The sequence below is a fragment of the Elephas maximus genome, chromosome X (genome assembly GCF_024166365.1).
Source record: "Elephas maximus indicus isolate mEleMax1 chromosome X, mEleMax1 primary haplotype, whole genome shotgun sequence".
In the NCBI taxonomy this organism is placed as follows: Eukaryota; Metazoa; Chordata; class Mammalia; order Proboscidea; family Elephantidae; genus Elephas; species Elephas maximus.
In genome coordinates this window covers 169,369,956-169,387,656 of record NC_064846.1, presented here as the reverse complement: position 1 = coordinate 169,387,656, position 17,701 = coordinate 169,369,956, and the positions used below count along the sequence as shown (strand labels likewise).

Below are 17,701 nucleotides of genomic sequence, written 5' to 3'. Positions count from 1 at the left end.
GCTATGAATAGGAATCGACTCGACGGCACTGGGTTTTTTAATATCAACCAATTTATTCCTTGCTGTTTCCTCAACCTTTCTAATGCCCTTTCTTCCTCATATCCCTCTGATCTGCAGAGCATTTTCCATCCTTTTCTCCTCAAATTCATCCAGCATGCACCTGCAAAGCATTTAATGATTTCTACCACTTGCCAGGGAGTCCCTGGGCCGTACAAATGATGAACACACTCAGCTGCTAACTGAAAGGTTAGAGGTTCGAGTTCACACAGACACACCTTGGAAGAAAGGCCTGGCGATCTACTTAAAAAAAAATCAGCTCTTGGAAACCTGTGGAGCAGAGTTCTACTCTGATGCACATGGGGTCGCCACGCGTCAGAGTCAACCTGACAGCAACTGGTTACCATGTGTCATGTGTTGTGCTTGGGCCTGAGTATTCAAAGATAATTAACATGTGACTCTGGCTCTTAAGAACTCAGCTCAAAATACCCATGAGCCGTTGCCGTCCAGTGAATTCCGACTCATAGCGATCCTACAGGACAGAGTAGAACTGCCCCATAGGGTTTCCAAGGAGCGGCTGGTAGATTCAAACTGCCGACATTTTGGTTGGCAGCCGAGCTCTTAACCACCAAGCCACCAGGGCTCCCAGCCCAAAATGGGTAAGCTAAACAATCAACTGGAAATGAACACTGTCTCAATAATGGGTAAGAAGAAGGTCCAAATAGACAGTGCTCAGCCTACAAAGAGTGCACTTATCAACAACCTAAATCCATAAATGCTGATATCCCCTACTGCCCCCATGGTTCCCTGGCTGTCATGCACAAGGACTCCAGTGAGACTAGAAGTGCAGGCAAGGAAACTGGGAAAAGAGGAAGGAAGGGAAGAGGTCTGACCCATGGGCAGACATACAAGCAGGTCCTGTCTGCCAAAGGCATGACCATGCCTCCAAATACTGTCCTGGAAGGGGCCATCATGTATTTTGAAGCTCCAAACCGCACTGGCTGAAGCCTTTTGATTCATCCTGGGGTTAAAGGGCTAAGAGGAAGGAGCTTCAGTTCATCTATATTGTTGCTCTCCCAAGACCTGGTTAAGCCCATTGCCTACAGGAAGTGGGAGTGTGGTTTGGGGGTGGGGGAGGGGAGGGTGGGAAGATGGACCATTAACAACACTCAACTCCCTGCATATTAGGATAGGCCTGGGGGAGATATGGAAACCCTGGTGGTGTAGTGGTTAAGTGCTAAGGCTGCTAACCAACGGGTCAGCAGTTCAAATCTACCAGGCGCTCCTTGGGAACTCTATGGGGCAGTTCTACTCTGTCCAATAGGGCCGCTATGAGTCGGAATCGACTCGACGGCAGTGGATAGTGGGTGGGGGAGATACGGAAACTAGTGCAAAACTTGTCCTATTTCAAGTTTTGCCAAGACTGGCCTGTTACCATAAGTATGGCAACTCTTTCTCTATGTTCCTGTCCTGTATAATATGGCGCCTGTCCCCAAAACTCAGAATTTAACCTTGCCTTAATTAGATAGACTACTTTTTAAGATAGTGTTCTTAGATTGTTCCAATCATGGTATCATTTCTTGCTGGAAAATGGTCTGAGCCTCAAACAGCAAATTCTTAGAGCATAAGGATTCCTAGATCGGGGACTGCCTATGTTATATAATAATAATTATTATTTAATAATTATGATCAATTTATGTAAACTGTTGTTGTTAGTTGCCATCGAGTCAATTCCAACTCATGGAAACCCCAGGTGTGTAGAGTTGAACTGCTGCATAGGGTTTTCAAAACTGTGACCTTTCAAAAGCAGATTGCCAGACCTGTCTTCTGAGATACCTCTGGGTGGGTCTGAACCACTAACCTTTCAGCTAGTAGTCAAGTGTTTAACCATTTGCACTATTTATTTTAACTAGGAAATCATAAATTTCTACAAGTGGACATGCGGGTAAAAATTAAATTTCAAAATTATAAGCTGTTTCTTAATTCAGTAAAGTTCTGGATACCATCAATTTTTCAAGCAGGATTTTCTCCATAGAAAAATAGCTATAAATGCGCAGGCATTTTGCCCACAGAATAACTTACATTGTGATATTGGTACAATAAACTTTATACGAGATGAGAAATTCTTTGCGGACAGGGACCAGATCAAAAACATCCTTGGAGCCCATATGTGACCTGGCATATAATAATCACTTAATGCAGCTTTAAGGAGCCCTGATGGCACAATGGTTAAGCGCTCGGCTGCTAAGTGAAAGGTCAGCAATTCAAAACCACCAGCTGCTCTGCAGGAGAAAGATGTAGCAGTCTGCTTCCGTAAAGATTAACAGCCTTAGAAACCCTACGGGGCGGTTCTGCTCTGTCCTATAGGGTCGCTATGAGTCGGAATCAACTCAGAGGCAATGGTCAATGTAGCTTTATGGAATGAGCAACCGAATACATTAATTCTGTGAGTGGTCAGACAATGTTGTTGAATGTCGTATCAAATAAAGGAAAGTATATTATACTCATCATAAACAGTTGACTAAACATAAAACCTTCAACATCCACTTGTATGACAAATGATTGGCACCTCTTCCATTTTTTTTTGCCCTAATGACCAAGAACTTCACTTTGATAGCACAAAGCAGATACATTCTTAGGCATCGTTCAGGAAAAGGTTCCCTGTGCATTTTTTTCAGTGCCTCAATCTTCTAAGTTCTTAGTGCCACCTGGCCTTCTATAGACTATTAACCACCCTGATCTAGTGCCACTAGAATATTTCTCTCTGGAGGGGGGAAAAATCTTAGAGATGCTGATGGGTCCCTAATATTTTGACTTTTTGTTTAAAGAAATTTCTAGAACATGTTAGTTCATAAAACTGGGCAAACAACCTTCTAAAACAAAACCCCTGAGATTGGTTTCATCTGAAGTAAAAAACATTGATAATGAGCAGGAAAGAAAATCTTACTGATACAACTCTCCCAAATCTAAATGAAGATAAGATTCCTGTTTGACTTAAGTTTTACAGCCCTTTCTTTAATCACAGCATACCGGATATTCTCTTCCTTGAATGCATTCATTTTCACAGTTGCTTTTGTCATAAGATTTAAGAATAGCTAACTAATTGCTCCAAATAGGAACAGCAATTCTAATTCAGCGCCCTTAAGCGACGTCCCCTGCCTGGTCCTCCATTATAGAAACTTCAAGTCTGCCCTCTGCAGGTGCAGAGGTGAAGTGCATGCTTCCCAATCACCGAGAGCTCTCTAAGGTCCCACCAAGTTCTGAAAAAAAAAAAAAAAAAACTTACACAACTACAACAGGGATACCGATGATAATACGTGGGCCTCCCCTTTCATTTTAGAAATTGCTTTTTGAAAGTAGCAACCACTTGATTAAAAATAAATTATCTATAAAAATACTCTGGTCATGGGTAGCCATCAATTCTTTTTGCCTATCTTGAAAAATCCAAATGGTTTGGATGAACCGTGGTCTTCAAAGCATGTGCGTTAAACATGTCTTGACTGGCCCCACCCTTTTCTAATCAAACAAACCACTCTTTGTCCAGTGACCAAATCCCTCGATTTCACCAACAGCCCAGGTTGCCATAGCTACCTTGTGTGTCTATTTACTACACACAAGGGATCAAAGCCAGGAGACATCCATGTCCACACATACCCTTAAAACTTGCTGGAATGTCTGTGGATAACATGCAACTACCAATTAACGGATTTGCTCACAGTCCATGCAGACCACAGCCAAGCAAACTCTGAACACGCCTCATAACGAATGGCAAGGAAAAGCCAACACAAACCAAGGAAAAAAAATGACCGAAAAGGATCTGTAAGCTGATAAAAAGTCTTACAATTATAACATTTCCAGCAGAGAAGAGATAAGGAAGAAATTAACATTTTAACGTACGTTAATGCATGTTGCCGTATGTCCAAGACATTAGGGTCCACAAACCGGATGTAAAAACTTAAAACATCTGCTGTAAAGGGAATACTTCTCAGATGCATATTTACAATTTCAGTTAGTTACAGTACCTTCCTATTAGGTGTCATAATGGCGACCTGATCTCAGAGTTGCAACAAATGAGAACAGAAGTGTGTTTGAAACTTTCAAAGGCTTGACTTTCAAAAATAAAAGCAACCAGAAAACCTACCTGGCGACTACATGCGGCTTACAGAGCGATTAGAAATCGGTGTTTGAATCCTTAGAATATCATCTGCAATCCCAAACCTGCACAGGTAGCCTTTCTGGGTGGGGAAGGATCCCTTGTCATTCCAGGACTTGCCCCTAACTTGCTATGTATCTTTGTACTTAACCTTTCTCTGCCTTTGCCTCTCCATTTGTTCAATGAGGATCAAATTGCCACCCGCTTCTCTCCTGGGGATGTGGCAAAGAATAAATAGATCATGTTTGTAAAGGATTTTCTAATCCTCAGAGGAAAGATTAATACAAAGACTTTCATTATTAAACCAGATGTCCTTGGGCATTTTAATTCCAGCCGAAAGAATGCCAAGCCAGCTAATCAAACCAGAGCTCCTAGTAACGGCAGCATCCGAGCCTAGGAAGGGTTGAACAGCTACTTAAAACACTGGCTAACTACCTTATTTTTTCCCTTCTCATTATAAGGCAACTGCACAGCCTTGCTTTTGTCCATGGGAGTTCGAGTGCGTGCCCTCTTCCCTTCGAGGTCTTTCCAAAGTTACCAGAATGTTCAAAACACAAAATTTGTCTGCTAGGCAATTTAGCCTGGAGATCTGATCTTCCCCGGCCACCACCCCCACCCCCCACCCCGCTCGAGACTGAAGTATTTGCTCTTCTCCTGTATGGGGACAATGGGTGTCTTGCTGTGTAGGGAGGATATTTGCAGTTGCGGCAATGCCACAGGCAAACCTGTTGTTTTTGGCTGGGCTTCTAGAACAGGTGGCCGTGCCTCCCTTTTTGCCTGGGAACACAGCACATTCCTTCTCAAGGAAGTTTCAGGAAAGTTTCCCATCAGGATCAGAGTGGAGAGAACGGTTGGCACACACTTTAAAACTGCTTCCCAAGAAAAGTGAATTGGGCTTGCACTTTTCTTTTGGCCTGTCTCAGTGCTGCCTCAGGAAGGCTCCACGTACACCGTCCTTCTCCATGGTTCTTTTTTTGGCCAGCCTGGCAGAACCCCCAGCCCCTCTGAATCTAATCACCAGGCAGGCAGCTTTCTAGTTCTGCTGGCCAGTCAGAGTGGCCAGTTGATGGCAGGTCTGTCCTGGGCTGCCCCTCCATTGTTCAGCATTTTGCAGCCCCAGGGACAGACTTCTCATCAGCGTGAGATTGAATTTCATTGCGGAGCTGACGACACGCAGGCCTGTTGGATAGTTAACCCTGCAAACCCAGCGGGGGCTGTGGGGCTGAGATGCCAAATGGGCTGATGGGTGCTATTCACCCCACCTGGATGCATCAAGCAGTTCCCCCAAAAGAAACTCCCATAAAGTTAGGATTAACCCAGGCCAGTAACTCCACTAGCTCATTTCCCCCAGTACACTCTTGTCCCAGCTGCCGTGGAACAATGTGTTAGGTTCCTGAAATGTACGACTGTCCAGGTCCTTGGGGCCAGCAATGATTCTTCCCCTCTCTTTCCCATCCTCTCCCATCCCACTCTCCTTTCAAGTACTGAACAGGCCCCCAAAAATGACTAGACATACAGAGTTGTCAGCCATTAAATAACTGAGGAGTCACAGCACATGTATACCTGCACCCTGGAAACATCAATACTCGGCTGCTTTCCAGCTTCAAGTCAAAGCCACAGTGAGCTAGGCATGGGACCAACCACCCCACAGGCAGGACAGCGTGGCTTGGGCATCAGGCTTGGGGAAGGCCACTGTTCCAGAGGAACTGTGTGGGAACAGGGATTCTGAAAATCGAGCTCAGCCACCAAAGACAGGACAGGTGGCTGCGTACAGGATCAAATGACTTCTTTGTTCCAGCTAAGGACCTTTTTTCAGAACCTGTTTTGGGTGCCTCTTTTTCCTCTTAAATTCTTCCCATTGGGGCTTCGCACTTCTTTCCCCCACCCCAGCTGATTGCCTGGCATGAAAAGAATGAGGTTGGACCGTGAATTTTCAGAAGTTAAAGCTAGTGGCCCTCCATCTAAATGCCTCTGGTCAGGAGCGGGTGCTTCATTCCAAGCACACGCCCCTTTCGAGCCCAAAAGTACTCTTCTGCAGTGCCGAGGCTTGCCACGCATGCTTCCTCAGGGAGCAAGTGAGGGGCAAAGAAGCTAAGCGGCTGCCCATTTGGTGGGGGCTTGGCTTCCCCTGCACAAGCTGCAGAAGGTGGGCCAAAAGTTCCAATCCCCTCCACCCCAGCCCCTTTACTAAATGGAAGGTTTGCTTCCTATGCAAACTGCTTCACCCAAAGTGTGAGGGGCAGCATGGGTGCAAACCCAGTCAGGGAAGAAAAAGTGAAGAGCTTGCCTGGTGGCAAGACAGATGCTAACTTATCCCACCCACCCAGGCAAAAGCACTATCATCCCTCTTGGAATTCCTTGCCTTGGCCAGGCTACTGGCATGTTTTTTCAGTCCAGCCTTCCCCTTGTATAAGTATTGACTCTTATATTTAAATATTGACATAAAAGTCTTCTCTAACTTTGAATTGTGAATTACACCTTCTTCTTGCTTTCGTACGCCCGCTTTTTTTTTCTTAACGGCAAAGCTATAAACTTGCCTGGGCTGATAAGGAATTTTATCACTGTGCCTCGGGGCCAAGGAAGGAGCTGCTAGTTTAGAATTCTTTTTAAAATCACACTGAAGTAACCCCCTGGGCCCTCTCTCCGCCAGCCACTTTCAAGGCTGTCTTCTCACACCCAGAAGCAATACAATTTCCAAACTGCTAGGAGAGAGAAACAAATCTGCATTTTTCTGGAAGGGCCTTCAGTGCTCATTTCGGACTGGTTCCTCCCTTTCAACCTACAAACACAGTAAATGCTCAGAATGGGGAGGCCAAAATGAGATAAGAGGCCCCGTGTAATTCTTTTTCAGGACACTCCCTTGTCTTTATTGGAAGGCGAGGCATCAGGATACAGGCTAAAAGAATGAGATAGGTCCTGCACAAAACGCTGCAGCCACCGCAAACTGGAATTGATTTACATATCCCACAAACCGCTTTTATACCCTTTACAATGACGGCCTGACATCACCAATCACCATCAGAGGCCAAGTGGGGAGGGGGTGCCCAGGACCGGGGGGACTCAGGAAACCTGCTTCTTTGGTTCCCTTTGGAAAGCGCAGTCCTGTCTCGATGCCAAACGCATCAGGTTGGACAGGCGTCCACTAACTCAGGCTCTTCGGGTAACAGATCCCGAGGGTGCAAGCTGCACCCCACCTCTGTACCCCCCAGGGCAGTCCCCCAGAGCTTACCTGCCTCATGTTTAGAATCCCATGATCCATCCGGCAGGGAGCGAGCTGCATGGAAGCCCACACCACAGTCCTAAGAGAGCAAACCCCGAACCCCCAGAAGCCCGCAAGACAAAAGCAACTCTAAGCGAAATCCGCCAGCAGCTCCGAGCACGTTTTCTGCCTCTTTTTCTTTGATCTGTTGCTACACGCACTCTGCCCAAGACAATGTCAAGTTTCTCAACCTTTTCTCCCTCAGCCTATGAAAAGTCGGGCGCAGGGAAGCGAGGACCGCCTGGCTCTTATTTCAAATCAGGGCTCAGAGACGTCGTAGGTGGCTGGCTCAGGCCCCCGAGCCGCCCAGCCAATCAGGAGGGAGGGGCGGGCCGGGGCAGCCAGAAGGGCTGCCTCCACCAGGATTAGGAGAGCTTTCAGGATTTAAATGGCTGGGAGCAGCTGGAGACAGGGTCTCGAGCTCCGAATCGGGCAGTCCATTTGTGCTGTCGGAGTTCTATTCTTATCTAAGAGCTCTGGGTCCGCTCGGAGCTTAACGAGCTTCAGGCCTTAAGTCCTCGCATTTAAGAGCTCCCTAAAAGCACAGTAGCATCGGGGAGGTGTAGAAACACTTCAGCCAGAAAAGTTCAACACTCAGAACCCAACTGGATTTTTAAAAGGGGATCTTGCTCGGAATTCGAGATTTTTGCAAAGACACTGGGGAGGTACCCAAATTGTTCTGCGGCACACCTTAGCTGACACGAGCAATCAAGGAAGGAGGGGGCTCCCCATCTCATTTCCATACAGATGAACCGTGTAGCTACTCGAAGAAAAACCATCTCAATGGAATGTGCACGCAAATCTTTGAGGAAAAAAAAAAAAACAGCAAATGAACAGAATTTTTATCGATTAAAGTCCCAAAGCGTAATTTTAGGGATTTTTGTTCCTATCGCAACAATAAACACCGAAGTTTTGTTAGGCACTTTTTTTTTTTTTTTTTAAAGTAAGTATATCTACCTTTCACTAATGTTCACCTGGCCTGCAAAATTGATCTGAATTTATTAACAGGGAAGAGCTGGATATTACCTTGGCCAGATGAGAGGAGAGCTAGCTAGTTTCTTATAAACTTAAACCCAGACGTGAACAGAATTTTCAAAGTTGGCTTTCTTAACTCTGTATAAACACTAAGTCGTTTCAACTCTTAACCAATATGATTTCAATGCAAATCTACATTTTCTTTTTCAAGAAACTCAAGTCCAGCAAAAAAGGCTTCGTTTTGCATGAATGGCACGTATTTTTTGTCCTAAAGAAGTAACCAACATTTTGTGAAAATAATTCAATAAATATTTTTAACTTTGGGGAATCAGAGGGAAGATGAGACCAACTTAACTAATGATGAATCAGCAACGTTTCCAGTGCTTTCTGCGTGGGTTCAATATGTGTGAGCTTTGCCCAGTTCAGGGAAAATATGGTAGGCCTAGATCCCAGCCTGGGGGTCCATAAACCTCTCCCAGCTCCCCTCTCAGCAGTCAGTGACACCAGCTGACTTCAGTCCACCTCTGGTACTTATCTCAGAGCCCTTCACTACGACATCAACCAAGGGTTCTCGCTCTCAGCACTATTGACATTGGAGGCTGGATAACTCTCTATGGTGGTGCTGTCCTGTGCTTTGTAGGATGTTTAGTAGCATCCTTGGTCTTTAACCTTTAGATGCTGGAAGCACCCCCCCCACCCCCACCCCCACCACATCATGGCAATCAGTAATGTCTCCAGACTTTGCCAAATATTCCCTGGGGTGGCAAAATTGCACCTGGTTGGGAACCATTGGAAACCTTGGTGGCGTAGTGGTTAAGTGCTACAGCTGCTAACCAAGAGGTCGGCAGTTCAAGTCCTCCAGGCGCTCCTTGGAAACTCTATGGTGCAGTTCTGCTCTGTCCTATAGGGTCGCTATGAGTTGGAATCGACTCGACGGCAGTGGAGTTGTTGAGAACCATTCATTTGCAGGCTTTGCAATACTGGTTCCCAAAATTGAGTGTGCGAAAAAATTTCTGGGGAGATTGTTTAAAATCCAAATCCCCAGGCCCTTGCTCCAAGGGAATCTGATTCAGTAGGTTTGAGGGGCAGCCTGATAATCTGCATTTTACAACACTGCCAAAGGATTTGGATTCACTTTGAGAAATACTGCACCTAAGACAGGCCTGGTGATCTGCTTCCAAAAGGTCACAGCCTTGAAAACCCTATGGAGCAGTTCCACTATGCACACATGAAGTTGCTCTCGGCTGGAATGGACGCTCCGACAAGGCTCTGACAACAAACAACAATACTGGCCCAAGGCATACTCTTAGTCCTAGGAGCTACCCAGGGCTATGGCCATTAAATATCATTAGAGATACATTTCCAGGGAATATGTACAAATGGCCAATAAGCACACAAAGAGATGATCAAGGAGATTAGTCATTAGGGAAATGCCAACCAAAACCACAGTGAGATACTTCTTTGCTCCCACTAGAATGGTTATTAAAAAAAAAGGAAAATCAAAAGTCTTGGCTAAAGTTGTGGGGAAATTGGAACCCTTGCTTATTGCTGGTAGGAATGCAAACTGGTGCAGCTGCTGTGGAAAACAGTTTGGCAGTTCCTCATAAAATTAAACATAGAATTACCATAAAATAGGACCCAACAATTCCACTCCTGGGTATGTACCCAAAAGAATTGAAAGCAGGAACTCAAACAGATACTTGCACACCAGTGTTCATTGTAGCATTAGTCAAAATATCCCAAAGGTGGAAACAACCCAAGTGTCCATCGATGGATGAATGGATAAATAAAATGTGGTCTATCCATACAAATGGAATACTACTCAGCCAGAAAGAGAAATGAGATGCTATGACATGGATGAACCTTGAAAACATTATGTTGAGTGAAATATGTCTGACACAAAAGGACAAATATTGAATGATTCCACTTATATGAAATATCTAGAGTAGAACTGCTCCATAGGTTTTCTAGGCTGTAATCTTTATGGGAGCAGATCGCCAGGTCTTTCTCCCTTGGAGTGGCTGGTGGGTTCAAACTGCAGACCTTTCGGTTAGCAGCAGAGTGCTTAAGCAGGGCTCCTTTGAAAGCGCATAGAGACCAGTTTATTAGTAGTCGCCAGGAACTGGGGAAGGAGCCCTGGTGGCACAGTGGTTAACAGCTATGGCTGCTAACCAAAAGGCTGGCAGTTCGAATCCTCCAGCGGCTCCTTGGAAACCCTATGGGGCGGTTCTACTCTGCCCTATAGGGTTGCTATGAGTCGGAATCCACTCCATGGCAATGGGCCTTTTTATTTCTTCTTGCTTTGGGGCTGGGGAGAGGAGGGAATGGGAGTTATTGCTTACAGGGATCTGAGTTTCTGTTTAGGGTGATGAAAAAGTTTGGAAATGGATATTAGTTATCCAGTGCTGCTGTAGCAGAAATACCACAAGTGGATTGCTTTAACAAACAGAAATTTATTTTCTCAGTTTAGGAGGCTAGAAGCCCAAATTCAGGGCACCAGCTCTAGGGGAAGTCTCCCTCTGTCTGTCAGCTCTGGAGGAAGGTCCCTTCTGAGCTTCTGTTCCTGGGCAATATTCATGTGCTTGGCATCTCTGCTTGCTTGCTTGCTTGTTTAATCTTTTATACCTCAAAAAAGATTGGCTCAAGATACACCCTACACTAATCCTGCCTCATTAACATAACAAAAAACCCATTCTCAAATGAGATTATAACCACAGGCAGAGAGGTTAGGATTTACAACATATATTTTGGGTGCATACAATTCAATCCGTAACAGATAGTGATGACAGTTGTACACCATGGTGAAAGTAATTAATGTCATTGACTGATACATGTAAAAATGGCTGAAATGGCAAGTGTTCTGTTATATATATTTTACCACAATAAAAGCAATATCACTGGAGTTAAATCCCAAGGCACATCTATTTATCCCCTTCAATAGAAGTTTCTCACAACTGTGTTTGCCTTCTGCTGTCATCACCTGAAAGGTCAAAGTCAGCTGGGATTTCCTCTGTCAAAGATGTGCCCTTTCAAAGTTTCATCCATTTGTCTTCTCCTTTGGACCACTCCCTCATTATCCTAGAAGCTCAAATGTCACTACCTCTTTCATGGTTTCCCTGAATGCCCCCAAACGAGTTAACTCTTTCCCTTCTCTATGGTCATAAAGCAATTTATATACACACAGTGGTGTGCTGAGAAATGCTTAACAACCAGCTTCCCCCCCCCAAAAAAAAGTCCAGATTTGTAGTAGCCTTTGCCAATTTCCATGGTGCAAATACTCTAACCCTTCCTGCAGTGAGGAGATGAGGGGGAAGTTGGGAGAGCTGTGCCCACTCAGGAGATGGTAAGCACCAGATTGGGTGTGCCACAGTACACTTCTGCTGTTTCTCTTCCACTCTGTACTCTAATGATATATTCTTGAATCTGTCTGTCCTACTAAACCATAAAACTCTCAACGGCAAGAGTGGTACCCTACTTATCTTTGTAGTCCCAGTTACTTTCACAGCCCCTACCATGCAGCAGATGGTCAACAAACATTTGTAGAAAGAAAACAAATACACTGTGTGGCTTCGCCCAGACATCGAGACCAACCAGACTGCTACCACAGCCATATTGTGGAAGGGAAAAGAATCTCCTGAACAATTAAACTATTAAGTTACCTTTTTACCAGAATTTAATATCTAGTCTGTAGTTATGAAAACAATAAGCTAACTCTCTCGAATTTGAGCCATATCCAGATCAGAGTGAAAGAGAGGAGACTAGCTTTCTAAAACAGGACCTCACACTTTTTTGTGAAGGCACTGCAATCTTTACAAACATAAACATCTGTCTTACTCTGGACATGTTATCAGGAGGGATCAGTCCCCGAAGAAGAGCATCATGCCTGGTAAAGTAGAGGGTCGGCAAAAAAGAGGGAGACCCTCAGTGAGATGGATTGGCACAGTGGCTACAACAGTGGGCTCAAGCATAACAATGACTGTGAGGATGGCACAGGACCAGGCAGTGTGTCATTCTGTTGTACATAGGGTCGCTATGAGTTGGAACTGACTCGACGGCAACTAACAACAACATGAAAGGGCATTTTCATAAATAAGCAATACAGTGATTGATGGTGATTATCCCTGTCGCTTTTTCATAATGCATCAGGATATGAAGGTACTGCCATTAACAACACCATTTACGAGTACCCACTGGGAGCCAAGCATTATGCCAAGCACTTCACAAATGTGCGCTGTTTAATCTCTACCAGAATACCAAAAGGTAAGTATTACCATTATCAGATTAAGGATGAATAAACAGGACATTGGTACAAAATAAATAACCCAGGCTCTTACTCTGTGGTTCAGGTTAGAATAATTCTGCTTTTTGCCCTAAAATATGCTTCAGAATGATTCAGAAAAGCCCTAAGGAAAATGAACAATGGAAATAAATGGAAGTCATCTTTTTCATTTACAAATAAACAAATGTAATAAAAAAAATTCTAATTAGACGAATGGCCCATTGGGGATTGTCCACTAAGTGAGGGTTAGATCTGCTTATTGGAAACCAAGTAAAGAAATTTGCTACACTAAGTGAATGGACGCCTACCTGCAAGACTGTGGTTCACAACGTTTGCAAATGTTGGCTGAAGGGGTGTTGTAGTCTTGGCAGATCTTCTGAAAAAAGGAGCCTAAACAATACTGCTCCGTAGTTATGTGAAGGTTTTATTGCAAGCAGTACCCCACACAGCAGAGCTAACATAGTTTCCTGGGCACATGGTCATAGACAGGTCATAGTGGACAAGTGGCTCCCTTGGAGGATAGCTAGAAGTGCCTATGTGCCTCTCTGTGTTCTATTAGGGCAAAGCATATAAAACTAGTGTTTGTGTAAGTAAAAGTAACTGAGTATCAGCAATTTCATGTAGTTAATTGTAACATATGTCAGGATACATTATCAAAAGTCAATGATATTCCAGGAAGCCAAAGTCTCAGAGAAGAAACTAGTCTACAAAGCTAACAGCCTACATGAGCCATGGCCGCATCTACCCTGAGACCAGAAAAACTAGATGGTGCCCGGCTATCACTACCAACTGTTCTGAACAGCACCATGATAAACCCTGATAGAATGGGAGAAAAACACAGAACAGAACTCAAATTCTTAAAAAAATCCAGACTTACTGGACCAATTGAGACCAGAGGACTCCCTAAGACTATTGCCCTGAGATACTCTTTAAGCCTTGAATTGAAACCATTCCAAGGCCGCCTTTTAGCAAAATAACAGAGCGATACACAAAACGAAGGATACTACCCATGAATATGGTGCTCTATTAAAAAAAAAAAATCTTTTGAGACCAAAAGGTCAACAATTACCCTAAAGCAAAGATGAGAAGATAAGGGGGTAGGGGAACTAGAGTACCGAAAACTGAACAAATAGAACACAATGAAAGAGAATGCTGACTCATTGTAAAAAATGTAATTAATGTCACTGAACAAATTATATAGAAATTGTCAAATGGGAATCTAATTTACTGTGTCAACTTTCACTGAAAACACAATAAAATATTATTAAAAATAATAAAAAGTAAAAATAAAATAAAAAATTTAAAAAGTCTGTGACATTCCAAAAACCAAACCCATTACCGTCCAGTTGATTCCGACTCACAGGGGCCCTACAGGACAGAGTAGAATTGCCCCATAGGGTTTCCAAGACTGTCATCTTTATGGAAGCAGACTGTTACATCTTTTTCCCACAGAGTGGCTGATGGGTTCGAATCCTGAATTTTAAGCCAAATGCTTAAGTACTGTGCCACCAGGGCTCCTTTCAATGATAGAGAAGTAAAGTTCTGATTCATGCTACAATGTGGATGAACCTTCAGTCAGATAAAGACTCAAAAATTTTGCATCCTTGTACTCTTCCTATAGAACCCATTCAATGATGAAGTGTTTTAGCAAACTGAGAGAATTACACCAAGAAGGAGTTAAGTGAACGGGGTTCAGAAAACAGACAACAAACATAAGTGGCAGTAAGAAAAGTCCAGGATGACAGTTCAGCAGTCTTAGAAAGGCCCCTGTCTAGATTACAGCAGGAGAATGAAGGGCTCCTGGAGGTAGGTCTCCAGGGGGGAAAAATGGAACTGATAGAATATATTTGAGAATAAACAGGTACATACAAACAAAAAATGAGGCCATTATTAACTCCAGGAAAAACTAAAAGGATGCACAAATAATGAAGGATGGTTGTAGACCACTCCTTAAATTGTCAGTGATCTTTGATATATATTTCGCTAGAGACTACGGTAGACAATCCAGTATTCATCTCCCTATTCTTAATTTATTTGGGGCACAAACATAATGTCCTTCTGTAGCAACTGGTTTTTCCTGATGACATGTCCAAACTAAGCTAGCTAAAGTCCTGCCATCCTTGCTTCTAAGGAGCATTCCAGTTGTATTTCTTCTAAGACTGATTTGTTCATTCTTCTGGCAAAATGTTACTTGCTAGTTATTAAATTAATTTCTTGTCCTTAAATTCACTTCCTGTAAGCTTAACAGTGTTTTATGATTATCTTGCCCATAGTTGGCCAAAGAGTCGTGGTAGAACATTAGAGAAATTACATGCCTAATGGCCTATTCTGAATCCAAAGTGCTAATGTCACCACGCCATGCGCATATAATCTGGTTGGCATTTCCTATTTCCTCCACCACAGTTTGAATTTGCTCAAGGTTTATGACTGATTTACATTATAGCCAGAAATGCATATATTAGACAGCTATGATCCAAACTCTTTTAGATCTTCAGGAATAAAGATTCCACAAACTAAATGTCTTAATAAATCATTTGAGTCATCGTAAACTCCCTTTTCTTCTTACTTCTAGTTGGCATCTTTTTTTAAATTAAAGCCAGTTTTTTGTGGGTTTTTTTTTAAGTCAGGCTAGGAATAGCTGCTTACTATTCTTCATATTATAACTATTTTATATGCATTATTCTTATTCTCCCATCTCTCTTATTTTCCTTCTTTGTGAAAAGGATGAATCCATCAAGCCTTTAATATTTTAATGTCCAAAGCTGACTTTTAGTTTGGCCATAGAGATTAAAAAAACCCAAAACATGAATTGTCGTGAGCCAGATCTCATTTTTTTACGTCAGAAACAAACGAATCAGGCTGGCTTATTGATAATCACATATATGGAAGGAAGTGAATAGAAATTTTAATCAAAAGAAGCTTTGAACAGGATTTGAGCTCCTTGCTTTCCCAATAAAAAGACAATGCTGAGTCTGTGTGATTGGCACTTCACAAATACACAAAATGACTGGCAAGACGGTAGTGTTTTATCTGATTAGCCAAAACCCTCGCCCACTTTAGCCACATAATATCTATGCTTGGATTTAAGATGATGGTAAAGATAAAAACATGGTTTACAAGTCTCTTTCCTTTGCTAGACACAAATCAGGTATTTTTTACTCCTTTTTACTAGCCAAGGAAAGAATGCTGTTATTAACTGTCGTGGAGTTCAACCTCTATTCATGGCGACCCCAGGCACAACAGAAAAAAACACTGCCTGGTCTTGCGCCATTCCCATGATTGATTTCGGATCAGATCATTGTGATCCACAGGGTTTTCACTGGTTTATTTTCGGAAGTAGATCACCAAGTCTTTCCTTCTAGTCCGTCTTAACCTGGAAGCGCCACTGAAACCTGTTCAGCATATCATAGCAATATGCAAGCTTGTACTGCCAGATGGGTGCACTTATGCTTGTACTGGGCATAAGGTGCACTGGCTGAGAATCGAACCCAGGTCTCCTGCATGGAAGATGAGAATTCTACCACTGAACCACCAGTGCAAATAATTTGCACCACCCGGATCCTTTATTTGAGAAGACCCAATGCCATCAAGTTAATTCCAACTCATAGTGACCCTATAGGACAGAGTAGAACTGGCCCATAGGGTTTCCAAGGAGCACCTGGTGGATTTGGACTGCCGACATTTTGGTTACCAGTGGAGCTGTTAACCACTGTACCACCAGGGCTCCTAAGGAAAGAATACTTGCCCTTATTTCCTTATAGCTAGATGGGTCATCGAGAGCTTTTCCTCTGCCGAGAACCACTTGTGAAAATTCGCACGTAATGAGTAAGGCTTTCCTGTGCTACTCCCTTGGTGTAAGATAAATGCTAGAGTCATGGCAGAGTAAAAAAAATGCAAATGTTGGGTATCAGTGCTTTAGCTTTCTCCATATTTATCAAAGAGATCTAAATGTCTAAAAAACTGCATTCGAATGAGGATTTGTTTGATTTCTCTTTTGATTTATTAATTCGCAGAGTTTATATTGCCTGTCTATTTCATAGAGTGCAGTCATTTAGAATTATTTTAATGTGAATGATTTAAATAACATCATATAGTGAACAAAATAACTGTACTCTTAGTCATAGCATTATCTAAGTAGTACCAAAAAGCCCTAATAATATTCCTCCTAAACTATATCTATGTGGGGGAAAGATAATTTCATTATGGTTATCTTTAGAAACCAACCAATTGGTAGATAGGCGAACTTACCTTCAACTGGGCAAATTAATCCAGTCTAATTAAGGGAATCCCAAACCAGCTGATACACCAACACACGAAGAGGTCTGACAAAATTTAAATGTGGCTACCTGCAGTAGAGAGATGTGGAGATGTGCTATGCAATATAATAAACTTAGCAGGAGGTATTGGTGCCGAATTTGAAAGCAGGAAATGAAAGGAATCATATCTATCAGGGACTCGTTATGCCTCAGGCCCTCTTGAAGATGCAGCAGGTGTATGGTCTGCACATGGAAAATTGGAAAGCATCTTTCTTACGCCAAAACCCATGTTCTTTCCAGTACATAGTGCAGCCATGATAGTCCAGATGCAGCTCCCCTTTGGAAACAGGCATCAAAACCCGGCACATCCATAATGAATTCACCACAACGAAATGGTGCACATGAAAAGTTACCCAGACTCACTACTGTGTGTGTGTTAGCTACTGCGGAGTTGGCTCCAACTCATAGTGACCCCTTACACAATCGTCCTGTGCCATCCTCATGATTGGTTGCAGATCAGAGATTGTTCCGTTGTGATCTACAGGGTTTTCTTTGGTTGATTTTTGGAAGTAGATCACCAGGTCTTTCTCCCTGGTCTGTCTTGGTCTGGAAGCTCCACCGAAACCTGTTCGGCATCATAGCAAAGTGCAAGCCACCACTGATAGGCAGGTGGTGGCTGTATGTGAGGTGCATTGGCTGAGAATCGAACACAGGTCTCCCACATAAAAAAAATTTTTTTTTTCCTACAGGGGAGAGGACAATTCTACCACTGAGCTACCAAA

General features: G+C 43.2%; 1 protein-coding gene across 3 annotated transcripts in view; it reads right to left on the bottom strand.

The window, feature by feature from the left end:
* The window catches only part of MID1 (midline 1), a 388,197-nt gene that overhangs the window by 178,059 nt on the left and 192,437 nt on the right, over window positions 1-17,701 (bottom strand). For 2 of the 3 annotated variants that reach the window (XM_049873123.1, XM_049873128.1), the window contains exon 1: window positions 7,380-7,773. The exons of the other annotated variant lie outside the window; for it this stretch is intronic. The gene's annotated coding sequence lies outside the window, so the exon portion shown is untranslated. Of the gene's footprint in view, window positions 1-7,379; window positions 7,774-17,701 lie in introns of those variants that run through there. 3 annotated transcript variants of the gene reach the window in all.